Raw genomic sequence first — 16,791 nt, 5'->3', positions numbered from 1 at the left:
ATTTCCGTTAAATGGAAAACGGTGAGCTCCGTAGTTGTGATTACAGAATTGACCGTATTTTGCAAATAAGAAAAACGGTGAGTTCCGTAAAACGGAAATGCTGTAAATTGAGCCCCGTACTTGTGATTATAGTACATGACCGTACTTTGGTAATGAAGAAACGGGGACTTGAATGCTCGTGTTCTCGAGCCAAATTGTTTCGTTCATTGGAATAAGTTATTTTGGGCAATGAACCACCCAAGTCGTACATTACAACGTGGATAACTTGCAACATCATTTAAGATATAGCTGGAAATGGGGCAGAAATCATAGCACACAGGAAATACACCACACAGAACGTGCTGTGTTTGCATGTTTCCTCCTAGTGTCATTGTTTTCTACACCGCTTATTCTTCGTGTCAGTGTTGTCATGTTGCACTTGGGTTCTGCATCCAACATGTACACAGCATACATACAGATTTGTGTTCGAGAAACAACAAGCTACTTGAATCTGAAAAAAACCTGTGTTTATTCTGCTTTACTGAAAAAAGCAGGGTGTGAGACCGGGCTAGTTGGTATTCCATGCTGAAGTGACCAGCACAAGAGTGAACGGGGGACACTAAAAAGGTGACAAGAACAGGTGCGAACTTCCAATTGGTGTTTATTATGAAAAGGCATGTATATATACTCTTGTGCACTTGATCATAATCAGTTACAAGAGCGCACTAAGGCCGCCCCAAGGCCTAAGGCGGCCTCCCACATACAGACCCCAGGTATGCAAATTTTTTAATGTCAACGCTAGGGATAATTTGCTAATGCAGTTGCCTTATGCGTTATCTGCCCCCTCAATGATGGGCCTAGTGCTTTCTTGCGCGTTGCTTGCTATTATTTCTGTTTTTTCAGAGTGCATGACATTTGCATGGGGAGTTTTGGATTCCAAGGAAACCCTCTCTCCCTTTTGTACTTTTGTATTATGTTCGTGTAGTCTCATATTTAGGCACCTTCCCGTTTGTCCCACGTAACGCTGCCCACAGAAAAGAGGTGTGCTATTCACTACTCCCCCTGAGCATTTCGACGAAACCTTTTCTGTGAGCAATGTGGCATGAAATTGATTCTCTGCTGACAGGGCTGGTTTTGGCACATAACTGAGATAACTTGTTGGGTGCGGGAAAAATGACCGAAACTCCCGCCCTTTGGCCTATTTTCTTTAGTTTATGCAAGATAGCGTGAATGTATGGGATGACTGCTAGATTCCTGCGAACAGTATCACATAGGTGCAACTAAAGAAAATAGGCCAAAGGACTGCAGTCTTGGTCATTTCTTCCGCACCCCGCAAGCTATCTAAGTTATGTGCCAAAACCAGCCCTGTCAGCAGACAATCAAAATCATGCAACATTGTGCAGAGAAAGGGTTTCATCAGATGCTCAAGAGGAATAGTGTATAGCATACCTCTTTCCTGCGGGTAGCGTTACGTGGGACAAATGGGAAGTTCCCTAAACTTGAGACTACAGGAACATAATCGGAGAGTACAAAAAGGGAAAGAAGGTTTCCTTGGAATCCATTGCTCCCAATGCAAATGTCATCGACTGTTTGAAAAAACAGAAATAATAGCAAGCAGTGTGAAAGAAAACACTAGACTCATCATTGAGGCAGCGGCTATTGCAGAATGCAACTGTGTTAGCAAGCCATCCCTATAGCACTGACTGTTAAAGAATTTGAATATCTGGGGTCTCTATGCAGGAAGCCGCCTTAGGCCTTGGTGCGCTCGTTTATTTGTGATGGCCATGTTGACTTGCATGATTGTAACAGATTATGATCAAGTGTGCAAGAGTACATATACATACCTTTTTGTAATGAACACCGGTTGGAAGTTTACGCCTGTCTTTGTCGCCTTTTTAGTGTCCCGTGTCCACTCTTGCGCAAGTCCTTTCCGCATAGACACTAGAAATTGGCTGACTAGAGGAAGGATTGGTTGAGACTTGGAATGACTGGCTGCTTGCAGAGGCCTTCGGCTTTGCCTGAAAAGAAAGAAACACCAATCAATTAAGGCTGTTCAATTATTTACCATCATCATCATCACTATTGTTACTCAGATAAACAATGATTTCGTATTCACAACTGTCACTACAAGTGCTCTTGTCAAAAGAAATGGTTCAGACTCAGCCATGTTGGTATATATTCATTCGTAGCCTTATAGCATAAAAAGCTTCAGATAGAAAGGACCCAAGTCAATTGATGGTTTGCCTGGAACAGCCAAAGATGTCACGTGCACATTATGACATTCGGAGATTACTTCTCCCATATTTAGGTACAGCTGCCATGGCCACATACTGCAGACCATAGCTTTCAACTTTCACTGCTCTATTGCTCCATTAAACAACCTTGCAGATTTTACTGTTTCCCAAAACAATGAAGCACTCTTGAAACAAGCGCAAACCATGCATGTTGTTTACTTCCGACCCAGAACAAGCAAGCCAAAGATATTGTCCAGCTGACAGGCTGGTAGAATAGCAACAATACAAAAAAGCCATGCTTGCACCACAACTGTGTCACAACAGCCGTCAGCCCCTTTCGGATATGGTTTGTGCCACGGAAGAAGTATCAATGTGAAATATTCTTTTTACTCAAGCAGTGAAAATTGAAAGTTACGGTTGTGAATGCATCAACATACCCTTCCCATCTTCATAAAAAGTTATAATATTGCACTGTGTTCACCGAAAAATTTGCCCTTTTTGTAAAGAAGCCTGCAATTATGCCTGGACCCCATACATGGCTCTGGCAGGTAGTACTGTTTATTCTGTCCATTTCTTGACTTGCAATTCCATAACGAAACAAATAATGCAACATATTTTTTCAGATTGCATTGCTTCATGTGAATGTGCTTAATTCGGGAAATTTCTGAAATGAATCAAGACTCTCCTAAAAAATTTTAAAGTAGAGTAATTCATTAACATGCCTAAACATGAGCACTTCCCGTAGATTTTGAGAGCCAATGAGGACAGAGCTATTTGCTCAAATTTCTATGACTCATGGCAACAGGATGGCCAAATTCCGTGCTGTTAGTAAATGCAAAGAAAAAAAACTTTGGTCAATTTATGCAATGTTTTTTTCCAAAATTTTTCTTCTTTATACCGTAGTGGGGGTACTCTGTGGTAATTAGTTGGAATTAATGCTATTGGCCTGCAGTCTGGTACAAAATATTTTTAAAGCCGCAGCGACAACACTATTTCCTGCGGATCTATCCAAAATGCAGATTCGGTAAAATACAGGGAGAATGCTTCTAACTAAACAGGTAATTCTATATTGCTTTTTGCAGAGACACCTTTTTTTTCTTGGAAAACTAAGGTTAATTTCATTGTTGCCAGGCTCGGGCAGCAAAATAAATTTTAAAATCAAAACTAAAAGTGATCGCCAGGCATGTCCAGTTGAATTTATCTGAACATGCCCTACTGTCGGCAGTACATATGTTGCCACTTTAAAGGCCTGCAAGAAGGCACCAGTTACATTTTCTAGGGCAAGAAGGCAATGAAGTATGTTACTTAAGGCAATTAGTCACAGGAGTCCTGGATGAGTAGAAGAAAATTTAAAGACTATAAATTGTTTAGAAGACTTAAGTCACATAAAAGTACCATCATTGCATTGTGCTAAAACTAACCTAAGAGACTGAAACCTGACATGATAAAAATGGAGCTTGAGAATGAAGGCTTGCTCAACAAGCAACAGAACGACAAAAAATGATATGCATGATAAATTAAAAAAAAACACGCTGTTGAGGACGGTAAAGAACTAGGCACCATGACGAAATTTGTAAATATGCAAGCATAGGATGGAGTCAGTTGGCGCAAGCCATATATATTTACAGATTACTTGGAAAGGCCTTCGTCCCGCAGTGGACATAATGTATGTGAGAGCACTGTGCCCCTTCGATTATGCAGTCCCAGACTGTCCGCAAACCACCTGCGGCTTCTGGTCTGGCTTGCATTGACAGAAGGGCGCATCTCAGTCATGTGATCCCGCTGCCTGGGACTGTCCAAGGTTTTGTTTGAAAGCACCGTGATTGGAAGTCGCTCTCCTGGCTGCTGTTGTCTGCTATTAGCTGCTTAAATTATGGGGTTTTACGTGCCAAATCCACTTTCTGATTACGAGGCAAGCCGTAGTTGAGGACTCCGGAAATTTCGACCACCTGGGGTTCATTAACGTGCACCTAGATCTAAGTACATGGGTGTTTTCATATTTTGCCCCCATTGATATGCGGCCACCGTGGACGGGATTCAATCCCGTGACCTCGTGCTTTTAGCTACTTGTAGATAGCGCCCTACCCAGCAAATTCAGTAGCGTGGTCATCAAAATGGTGCAGTCTCAGAGGCCATGTCGCCGACACAACCATAAAGCTTGCATAATGGAATCGCAGCCTGAGCACATTGAACATGTTAACAAAGCTCAGTTTACATCGTGCTCTCGCTCTTCGGGCCCCTTAACCGCTGTATTTAAGCCAGCTCATTCATTTCCTGTAAAATTTAAGCGTCATTGCCACACAAAAATAAGCAAAAACACGGTTGTGCCACATCACTGTTCACCCACAAAGCACAGGCCGATATCCTCAAAGCTCGTGAAACCGTCTACTAAAGGCCTGACGTGTGTCTAGGACAGAGCGCGTCTACACTGTCTACTAATCCTGCACATCCAAAAGCAAAATTCCGAATTTGGGTAACAGAAGGAATCAGCACACATGTCAACGGCAATCTGTGAAGCTCTGATTATACAGGTTGTCCCACGTAACTTGAGCCAAACAATAAAAATATGCAAATGTGACGTAGCTCGACAGAACCAAGGTAATGTTGTTTGCCGTCACTTGGAGATACTTAGATATTTTTTCATTCCACCACAATAAATATTTCATCTTCGTTAATTAATCAACTTTTCAAATATTATAATCAGATTAGAAGCGTCCATGAGAAAATTGTAGAGCAACATGAAAAGCTCCCCATACAGCTTTCTGTTGTTTGAGACATGCTGCGTAGAAGTGTTTTTTCGAGAAAGAAGCTCGCGAATACACAAAAAGTGCTGCGAATGGACAGTCACGCAACAATTTAGTGTGTATTTGCAGGCTTCTTTCACGCTAGGAAAAACACTTTTATGTAGCATGTATTAATCATAATATTTGGGAAGTTGATTAATTACCGAATACTAATGATTTAATCTGGCGAAATGAAAAAGAAATGAGTATGTCGAAGCGAGGGCAAACAACATTACCTTGGTTCTGTCCAGTTACGTGGCATTTGCATATTTTCAATGTTTGGCTCAAGTTACGTGAAACACCCTGTATGCCACGCCAGCTACCAGCATTAAATATCTACATGCAATATGATATGTTTCCTCGTCCACCAGTTTCACTCATCTGAACAGCGAAATCTACCTGTTTACTATGCATATAGCAATGAGCATGACAGATGTCACGAAACACATCAAGAAAAGCAAGCATTTGCGCCTGATCACTGTGTTTTGCCTTAAAAAACACAAGGACTAAGGTTGCAGCAATTAGACCACTCATGAAAACCTCGCATTATGGCACACAAAGCATCGATTTAACAGAAGCGATAGCTGAGTGCATGATATTTGCTGTCTGGAATGCGCAAAGTACATATAAACACACAGCCTCTTTTAAAACATAGCATCAAGCCCGCATGCATCTTTTTAAGACAGCCGCTGTCTGGTAGCTATGCATATGTCTGAACAAATATCTGCTGAGAGCTCTGAGAGTCCGCAGAGTCTGTGACTTCTGGTAAAATGAATGCGATACTGGCTGCTCTCGGACTGGTGGATGGGGCTTCCGAAGCCGATTGAGAAAATCGAATGCGGGACAGCAGTGCTAAGCAGTCCAGGACTGTCAAGGACTGATAATCGAAGAGGCCCACTAATGCTTTGTGTTCCTATCCTATGTAATCTCTTCATACTGATCAGCTCAAGCTGCATGGCAAAGTCTCTTGTTAGTGCTCTGAAGACAAGCCTCTGGCACAAACATTGGCTATAGAGACGACCATCGTTCGACAACTGTTGATCTGTTCATAGAAGTGAGAATTCCGCGACAAACTTTTCAATGAAGTAAGCAATATGATGATGAACTTGTTTCACAAAACTTCATAAGTACACCTGACCTTTGACTCATTTTTGCATGTAAGTAAATATTATGAAATTGTCGCTGTGAACAGTTGTCCCCGACTGCTGTACACTTGTGATAAAAAATTAACCGTATTTGAAAGTTTGTATAATTAGCCAGGAGAGCCGCACTTGCTGGATGGCTCATCATTTAATTTGGAAAAAAATTCAGCAGTGAGCAGCAATTGTATCACTAATGACCTTGAACATCTTTTATAATTATTAATTTGTAAACACCTGTTGTCGAACAGCCCACCTACTGAAGTTTTGAACACATTGTACACAACTATAGCACATACTACGCGAAATAAGATCTGTAATAGACCTTACCAAATACAATATTAGTGTGGCGGCAAGTCAAATGGCTCCTTGCAATGCTTGCGTCCTTCCTGGGAGAACAAAAAACGACATTAGGCTTACACTGACAGCACCAAACCACATAATTTAAGTTGCAAACAAGTGCCCCAGAACATAGGAAGTTCTAATTAGATATGGTCAACCTGCTTGACCATGTCACAGACATTGAATGACAGAATGTACTTTTATGGAGCCGCAACTCTATGAAATACATGCTAATAAAAACATGCTAGTACACAGAATCAAATTGGATGCATGAAAATTCTCAGTAAACCTTTATTTCCTAGCAACCACAAGTTGCTCTTTGTGAAGTGCAACAAGTGAGTGTCTAACCTACACTAAGAAGGTGGAAAATTCGGGAGCCTTTTTGGTGAATAACTAACCATATCTCTACCGGTACCCAGCAATACAAAGGTGAATTGTAAGTATTATATTGATTAACGAAACAGTTCAGTGCTACCAAGCAAGTACAATAAATTATTTCGAATTCATCTTCATGTCAGGCTAATCAAGTTAATTTTCTTTAGATCACATGAGAGAATGGTTGGAAAAAAATATTGGAATCTGTCAACAATGTTGAAGCAATTTTATGATGGCCTGCAGTTGTTGAAATAAGACCTGGGGCAGGGGGAGAAAAGACAAAGAAGTGTGATAAAACAAAATGGGGCCTGTGCTGTGCAGCTACTAAATGCAGTTTTATTAAATTATGATGTGCAAAACAGCAGATGTAAGAGATGCGAGACCCTCAGGTGGTATTTTGCAATGTTGTTACGGGAAATTGTTTCAAGGAGCATGACTCCTTAACCCTTCAAGGGTCAATGACGTATATTTACGGCACTATCTGTAGGTTTAAAAAGCGCGACAATTTCCTAACCTTTTCTTTTCTGTCATGTGCTGCCATTATTTGGAAATACAGGGAATTTCTTTTGCACGCCTCGCTCTCTCAGTTTTTGTTGCATGGTTTGTTTTAGCGCTAGTTTGCTCCTGCGCGTCTATGTACTACCGCTTGCGCATTGGCGTGCGCGCGGGCGGGTGGCGGTTGGGGTTTTGTTTTCGCAGGCCGTTTCGGCTTCTTGCGCTTGCAAAACTGATGGCTATCTCGTTACTAATCGCCTTGTTTCTCGCTCATTTAGTGCTCGCAGGGGTGCGCATAGGAAGGATGCTGCCGTGCATGCGCTTCTGTTGCTCCTTTTTTTTTTTTTTTTTTTTGAGACTCGCGAAAACTAATTGCATCTGGTTGGCGATAAGATGAAGATTAGTGGAAGTTTGTCACATGTTTTGCTTTTTTGATGGGCACACAACCGCACAGTTTTCTTGAGTGCATGCACCTACACAGTTCGATTACACTATGGATGTACTATCATAAGCAATATGAAAGGGAACACAGGAACGCGTGGCAAACAGCCTTGAAACAGACTCGGAGCGATACGCGGATGGCGCTGTGAAAAATGAAGGGGGAAAGGGGAGTGCTCTTCCACTAACTGTTGGCACTCCCAGCACGCTGGCATTTCTACAAAGGAGCAGCTTACGTCATGGATCGTCCGACAGCCGATAAGATGGTGATCGTCACCAGTGACTTACACCGATTCACTTTCTTTTCTTTCATTCTCTTTTTTTGTTCGTGCAACCGCTTGATAGTACTCCGAGAAAAAGTTTGCCCTGTATTTCAAACCGATTCTTTATTTGAATCGACGCACTCGGTTGTCAGTGGCACCTCGAACAGTGGCGACGCTCAAACCAATGACGACAGAGGAATAGAATAAAGAGAAATTAAAAAAAAAAGAACATTGACAAACTGTCTCTCGTGCGACTGTCGCACGAAGTTCGTTCAGAGAAAATTCACGTCGCACACTGCAGTGGCCCACGCAGAGCAGTCAACCCTGAATTTGCAGCCTCAAGATGCCTCGAGTGCCTCTTAAAGAGCGGGAAGATATAATAGAAATGTCTAAAAGAGGTTATACGCAGCGCAATATTGCTCTCGTGACAAGCCGCCCATTGAAAACGGTCAACCGGATTATCCAGGCTTACCGAGACGAAGGACGCATAAACGATGCGCCGCACCGCACACCACCTCGATCAACAACGAACGACCAAGACCTTTGCATCGTGGCTGCCGTCAGCGACAAGCCATTTCAAAGTGCAAAAGACATTCGAGGTGCTCTTGGCTTGAACAACTTGAGCGACAGCACGGTACGACGAAGGCTTAGAGAAGCAGGACTGCAAAGCCGCATCGCCGCACAGAAACCTCTGCTCACCGCAGCCAACAAAGCGGCTCGCCTGAGGTTCGCTACTGAACACCGCAGCTGGAGTGAGAGTGGGTAGAAGTATGTAGTTTTCTCTGATGAGTCCACGTTCTCGAGCCGCTGGGACAAACGAAAGAGAGTGTGGTGGACCGCAAACACACGCTTTAGTCCGCAGAATATCCAGGAGGTGGCCGCCAGTGGACGCGTGTCTGTGAACGTCTGGGGGGGGCGATTTCCCACGCAGGCCTAGGCCCACTGGTGAGAATTGATGGGAGGTTCACCAGTGCTGCGTATTGCACTCTGCTCGAGCACCAGATGATCCCCTATGTGTTGAACAGGCTGCACCTGGATGGGTGTTATTTTTTCCAACAGGACTTGTCTCCCGTTCACACATCGAAGGACGTGGCGCGCCTTTTGGAAGAGCGAGGGGTAATGCAACTTCAGTGGTGTGCGAAGGGTGCCGACATGAACATTATAGAGCACGTTTGGGGTCGTATGAAAGTGAACCTTTCGAAGAGCTCACTAGAATTGGCGAACTCCGACCAACTATGGGAAGCAATAGAACATGAGTGGAAGCCCGCCTTCAGCGTGATACCGCACTCATCGAGGCTCTCTACGCATCTTTGCCTCAAAGAACAGAGGCCATCGTTAAGTCGACGGTGGCATGACGCGTTATTAGGCCACCAACGAACAAAGCAAAGGACGAGGATAAGCTGCGATAACGCTACTGCCTTATTTCATTTGCTTCAATATCTTTTTAATATTCGGCAAGCGCCAATAAAATTATTTTGAACTTACCCTTAAAGACAATTTTTTCCCGGTTTAGAAGATTTACCATAAATCAATATCGAAGTCCGGAACAGTGCTATCTTTTGTAATGATTCGACGCAAAAGGTTACCAGTGACGCAATATCGAACGGTGTTATCACTGTCTGCTGGCGATGTGAAATTCCGCACTTTGCAGACGCATGGCGGGAGTGCGAACAGTTGTTAGAACAGCGTCCCCCTTTCCACTTTGTTTCCAACGGTGGCCGCTGCATATCACCCATATAGCTGGGTCTGAGGGTGTTTTCTACGCGTTCCTGTGTTCCCTTAGATATTGCTCATAATAGTACATATTAGTGTAAGAGCAGGAACATTTGAGTCTTGCAAAGTATTCTCGTGTGCACATTTTCAAAGCCTTGAACTATAACAATGTAACAAATTTTTTACTCTTATAGGTTTATTTCCTTTTTTATTATTGTTATTCATGAATAACGAGTACCATATATACCAACGCAAAATAATTTTTTTGTGGCTTTACGGACACCCTAGAAAAATTACGGTAAATTTTTTTCGAAATAAGTCCCTAAGAATTGGAATCTGCAATAAAAAAAATCGACCCTGGGCGGTCGAATATGGCGAAAAAGATCGACCCTCAGGGGGTTAATTATATTCATGTAATCTTTAGAAACGGATGGCATAAAGGACATACTTGTTGACAGTTTTATAGCGAGTCATGAACACGATGCACGCGGGAGTTAAAGAAGCATCTTTAAAAAATGCTCTAGAAACTTGCAAAAAGCAAGTTTCTATAACCTCTCACAACACCGAGCTTCACCTACAAGTGTTGTAACATTTCCTTGCAACGTGCAGCACTGTTTTCACAGACATAGTTTGAATCACTGTGTCACAAGCTCTGGAAACAAAAGTGCATACATAAGTGCTAAACAAGCACATATGATGCCCTACCCCTACTGCACAGACACATTTATCTACACTAACACATGTAGATGGATTATGTCATCCATTTGGTAGCTTCTGATCATGTTCCAAAGCATGAATCTCATAACTGCAAATTCTATAAGAATGTGACACCGACTGATTACTTGGGGACAACACGAAAAGATGGGAGAAGGCCAAACAACACGAGCGCAGGCTAAGACTTTTGGTTAATTGCACACACACACACACACACACACACACACACACACACACACACACACACACACACACACACACACACACACACACACACACACACACACACACACACACACACACACACACACACACACACACACACACACACACACACACACACACACACACACACACAAACAAACAAACAAATATTAGGCCTATTTGTCCTGCCTAGTTGCAGCTGCAGGACAACGGGATGTTGTAAACAACCACACAGTTGAACTGCTGCATGTGCCTCTTGCTACACTTTGCGCCAAGGCCCGGTCTGATTCACCTTTTTGAACCCAGATTTTGAGACCATGGCTGACCTTCTGAACGTGATCTAACAGTGGTCACACCACTGTAGGCCAATGTTAGACCTGGGTATAGAAGTTCTCCTCGACTTGTTGAGGATGCTATTTCGTGCTTCTGTGACAGAGCTTCACAGCCGAACAGTGCGCTGATGCGAAAGGCAGAATTCCCTCCTTAAAAGACGGGGCATAGATGCAGTGCACATGACACTCACCAAAGAAAACAATGAGGTCAAGAAATGGATGATCACTGTCTAGTTGTAGTTTTCCAGTAGAACACGTTGTGGGGACTACTTGGTGAAGAGCTTTCAGAAGATGAAGCGCCAACAGAGACAACACAGTAAGAAAGAACAAAGACAGCACAAGGTGCTACTTGCAACTGTTTATTGAGGTCAAAAGCAGCTGAATATATAGCCATGGGGAGAAGGGGAAGAAAAAAACAGAAGCATTGCTTGTGTGAAGGCGCACGCGCGAGAACACAGAAGATGAAGGGAATCATAAGATTAGCCAAAATCTAAAATTTATCTAAAAACATGCATTCATTTGTGTAAATATTCAGACACAAGCATGCTGACACAGGCATCCCCTCTATTCTTAATCTGGTTGGCCTCCAACAGCTCACGTGCCATAGTGTATTTGCTTTTAAGCACGATCGTTGTATCCTGAAGCCTTGCTTCACATACTTGCTTATTCTCATTCCTGCAGGCCTTGCAATGAAGTGGCAAGTTTGAGCCATAACTATTTTTCAGCGGAAGCTTGTGCTCCCACAGGTGTTCGCTGATACATCAGCCAGTTTGTCCGATACACTCTTTCCCACACTTCCACGGTATACGACCGCTTCTTCACACTTCACAAAAGGATTTGTATGTTTAATAGAACACTCTACTTTTAGAGTCATGAGATCCAATCAGGCTGCACAAAGTAGCAAGCTTTCGGGGCGCAGCAGAAACCACAGGAATTTTATATTTTGCGGCGATGTGTTTAAGATTACGCGCCACTTCGTGAGAATACGGTATCGCCACTGGATACGGCAGAAATCCTTGCGGGCACGAGGTCGGTATACCGACCCTGCAATTAATTGTTGCAATATAAGTCTATGCACTCCAAGACTGTTAAACGTGCGATTGCCACTATGTGCCTTGAATTTACCCTTAAAGAATTGTGCTGTCATAAGGCACACAAAACCTTTGACGAACAGATTTTGAAGTTGAAGAAAGCTGGCTTTCCTTGTTTGGTTTTGAGCAAAGTTTCGGAGGCGTTGTTGAAAAAGGTGCAAAAAGAAAGAAACTGAAGCAGTGAAGAAGGTCAAACATTGGAAAAGAAAGCTACAGTGGTGATACCGTATTCTCACAAAGCAGCACATAATCTTAAACATGTCATCGTCAAATACAAAATTCCTGTGGTTTCTTCCGAGCCCCAAAAACTTGCTACTTTGTGCCGTCTGATTGGATATGATGACTAAGAAAGTAGAGTGATCTAGTAAACACACAAACCCTTTTGTGAAGTACGGAGAAGGGGTCGTATACTGCATACCGCTGAAGTGTGGGAAGGAGTAAACCGGACAAACTGGCCAATGTATTAATGAACGCCTGCAGGAGCACAAGCTTTCACTCAAAAATGGTTATGGCTCAAACTTGCTGCTTCATTGCAAGGCATGTGAGAATGAGAATAAGCAAGTACGTGAAGCAAGGCTTCCTAATACAACAATCATGTTTAAAAGCAATGACACTGTGGCACGTGAACTTTCGGAGGCCAACCAGACTAAGAAAAGAGGGGACGCCTGTGTCGACACCTCGTCTCCGACTATTTACAGAAATGAACGCATGTTTTTAGATAAGTTTTAGATTTTGGTTAATCTTATGATTCCCTTCATATACATCTTCCATATTTTTGCACATGCGCATTCACATAATCAGTGCTTCTTTTTTTTTTCTTCCCCCTCTCCCCATGGCTATATATTCAGTGCTTTTGACCTCAATAAACAGTTGCAAGTAGCACCTTGTCCTGTCTTTGTTCTTTCTGACTGTGCTGTCTCTGTTGGCACTTCATCTATTGAAATGTAGTTTTCCCCTTTCCATGAGCTCATCTAGCACTGTAGAGAAGACAGAAAACAAATAACTCAACCCATTTAGTAGCCTTACTTCACGTCATATAGGGTAGAAAGTTTCCAATGAAGCAGAATACCTTTACTACGCTGGTTCTTACAGCAGCTAGTGTTTTACGACTAGCTGACAGTGTTCTCGGCAGTGAAAAGTCACAATTAAAGTGGTTGAGCAACTATTTAATGTCTCCTACAAAGTGCCACGCATGTTCAAGTAAGCAAAACTACTACTGAAAGGCAAGCTCCACTATCTGGGCCTGAAGATTTTCTGTGGTGAGCATCGAGCTGGAGCTATTCCCTGCACTCAAAGGTGTTTTTAACTTTTCTATTGGTGCACCTGAACACTGAAGCATGTTGTTGCTACAGGAACACCGGAGATCACATTTAACACTTGGTACCACCCCGACATGGAGGGGAGCTTCCATAACCAAGTACAATGTTTGCTTTTAACAGTGCGTTCGCACTGCCTTTTAGCATGCATTGCCAAGAAGCATTTAATGGAGTTGAACGTAGCTGACGTCTTAGGTCAGACAACTTCGAGTAAGCCAAGGCCTATGACTGTTATGCAATCTGTACACAAAGGCAACCATCAATTCAAGCAAATTGTTCAGAGAGTTGAAACTACCTTTTTATTTTCAGTGCCAAGCAATCTGGGCACGTACAAAATGTTAACCGGACCAGGGCAACACGTGAAGTTTACATCAAAAAGTATGTGCTGGAGTTCATAGGTACTACGGTTGGTGCTGTTTACAATATCCCACTGTCCTGCAGCAGCAATTATGTAGGACAAACCGGCCGACGACTCAAGGATTATCTTACAAAACATGCACAGACCCTTGACACAACATGGGGGAGCAACATAGCTATTGATGCTGCTTTGTGCAGTTGTACACCAAATTTTTAGCAGTGAAGTATCTTCATGACACATTTTCATAGCAGACATAACTTTCAGAATAGCTCCCACTATGCTAGCGTGTCATCACTTAACCTGCCGGAGCATTCTGAATTGGGCTGCTTGGTGCCTGTTTAGAAGGGAACCGAACAGGGCTACAGACAGGACAAAGGGAATATGTTGCTGTGTACAACACTGTCACTTCATACTGGCAGTAGCACTGTTCGTTCCCTTTTAAATATTCATATCTTTTGGTCGCCTGACCACGCAACGCAGCTGCGAGCTCAGGCTATAATTTTACACTGTTACGTTGCCTTCCAATGTTGCACTTAATTACATCATCGCATACTCATCTGTTATAGTTAGCTCAACACTAGCTCACAGTGAGCTTATTCGTGGCTAATCTTAGTTACCATGGAGCCCATGCATGACGGTGCTAACGATCAGTGTGCAGTGTTGTTGCATACTCATTAAGCCAACACTAGACAAACAGTTATTTTATTGGTGCGTGTTTTATCTGTTGCCTCAAATCTTGAACTCTGGCACTATAAGTGTTTTTTAAACACCACTCATATGTGCAACCAAGTCAGGTATGAAACAATATCCCTTTCAAGTCGACGTGCTCATACTGAACCAATTTGTTGCCACAGGAAAACAAATCATCAATTATCCTTTGAATGCATCTGCAAAAATTACTCTACTTGCATAGGCCTCGTCATTCCACCAACATTTGCAGTCACTGTCTATTAAGACTGCATATGCAAGACAGATATACAATAGAATGGCACAGCTTTCCAGAACAAAGAGCACCACTAGACAGACTGCTGTGGCACACTTTCTCAGGCCCGCTGGCTGAGAAACTGCGCACAAACCGGCACACAGACATCCTTCACTGGTGCAATAGCTGCAATTGAAGCAAATAATATCAGGTATTTTCAGACCGGTCGTCCACAGTAAAGCAAAAACATTTTCATATACAAATACTCTTGCACATAAGCTTGTCACCGAATTACCGATTGCTGTGGTATCGTTTGGTGTCTTCAATTGTATCGTTCAACTCATTTAAAAAAAGACTTCATGAAGCACCTTCTATTCGGCAAAACAGCAGACATTTTGCTCCACATAACTCACAACATGTATTTTAGAATAATTATTGTATTGATGCCTATATGCTGAAAATTAGTCTATGCAACTAGAGACAGTCAGTATTAGAACCAGCCTTTAACATCAGTGTTGACACATCTTTTGATTTTTTATACCAGTTTGGAACATTTGTAACTTTGGATGTCCATTACACACTTTTTGGCACCGCTATTCTCTGTCAAGGTTACGTTAAAAATTACTTATCACATGCACTTGCTTTACAATTAAGCCGCAGATGGGCAAAATTTACGTGGCAATCCACTCCCAGATTACGTTAAAGGCTGACGTATTGCGTCAGAACGTTGATAGTCACCCTGGTAGCTGTCTGAAGTAAAAACAAAACAAAAACAAAAATTCGCGAAACATCTGGTGCCGATTACCAGCTAGCAAAATAATCAATTTCTTCTCCAGCGACCCTTAATGGGTATCACGCGGACACTTTCAAGTGCGATCGCGCACGATTGCTCGGGCTCGATCCCAAAGTGTTCCAAGGCACCGTGTTACACCAGTGTTACGTAACACTGCAGATCGCACGAGGTTACGGCAGCAAGCACGCTACACCGTCCATTCATTGTGATGTAGGGGCATCGCATGCAACATGCTCTATGAGGTCTTCATACACAAGCAGACTTTCAATTCCAGAAGCAGTCTTTCAATTACGGATATGAACACAGCGATTATGCACGCCAAGCACACTGCGTCCTAAGCTTAAGGAAAAAGAATTTCGCTGTGATGCAATGCGTCGCCGAATACGGCTAACATAGTGTTACACCGCGCCGTGAGAGATTGCTAAGGGGAACAGTAACTTCACTTTATTTTGGAATGCCAAGAACACATCACAACACATTGCAAAACTGGAATGCCAACGTCAGTAAACCAGCTGCCACATACAGCCGATAACGAACTGCTACAGACGACATCGTCGCTGATGTTGCCTACGCGCCTCAATGTACTCTATATGAAATCAGCACAACAAACGCTACACCATTTATCACAGACTCGCAATGCCGCGGCTTTATCAATCCTCATGGCCAAGCGGGAATGTCGTTACAGGGCATTGACAGGGCATGCTCACACAACACAGTTAAGCCCGTCACCGGCCATCGCGGTGCATTTCGCACGCGCGACGTGCACCAACAACAAAAAAGGACACTTAAATCACTTACTTGCGTAGCAGTCCATCGTCGATTCCTTCTTATTCTCTCACTGAAATCCCAAATGCAACAGGTATACCACCACCGCACACCGCCATTTCCAGCCGCTGTCCACTCTGTACTGTTGAGGCGGAGAAATGCAACCCGTCGTGTAGAAGCGATGAAGGGTGGTAAGCAGCGCCACCGCTGAAACCTCTTCCGTTTGTGCGTGCGTACTACGATTCGCCTATGAATAATGTTCAAGCAGCGTTACCTATGGTGATATTAGGTAACTGCTGGTAAACGTGGGCGGTGTCTTTTCTTTATATTCGTTGCGTGTTGATTTTTCGCTCTTAACATGCTCAGTTGCCCTCCACATGAAATTACGGACGGTTCTCCGTATTTCAAAAACAGAGCTCACGTCCGTTTTTTTACGTAGAATTCCGCCGTTTTTCATGAAACTGAACGGTCTACGTAATTTTTACGGCAGGTTTGACTGTAAAATTACGGAAATTTTTTACAGTGTAGCCCACGA

At 43.0% G+C, this 16,791-nt stretch overlaps 1 long non-coding RNA gene across 1 annotated transcript; it reads right to left on the bottom strand.

Moving 5' to 3' along the window:
* Positions 1-1,444: 1,444 nt before the first annotated feature.
* LOC142576142 (uncharacterized) lies at positions 1,445-16,388 on the bottom strand. The gene is made up of 3 exons (XR_012826792.1): positions 16,290-16,388; positions 6,466-6,524; positions 1,445-1,997 (listed from the first exon to the last, which is right to left on the bottom strand). It is a non-coding gene; the product is annotated as an uncharacterized LOC142576142 (long non-coding RNA).
* Between the last annotated feature and the right edge of the window lie 403 nt (positions 16,389-16,791).

This window comes from Dermacentor variabilis, chromosome 3 (assembly GCF_050947875.1).
Source record: "Dermacentor variabilis isolate Ectoservices chromosome 3, ASM5094787v1, whole genome shotgun sequence".
In the NCBI taxonomy this organism is placed as follows: domain Eukaryota; kingdom Metazoa; phylum Arthropoda; class Arachnida; order Ixodida; family Ixodidae; genus Dermacentor; species Dermacentor variabilis.
Note: the sequence above shows the minus strand (reverse complement) of the source record. Positions and strands in the feature narration are given on the sequence as shown.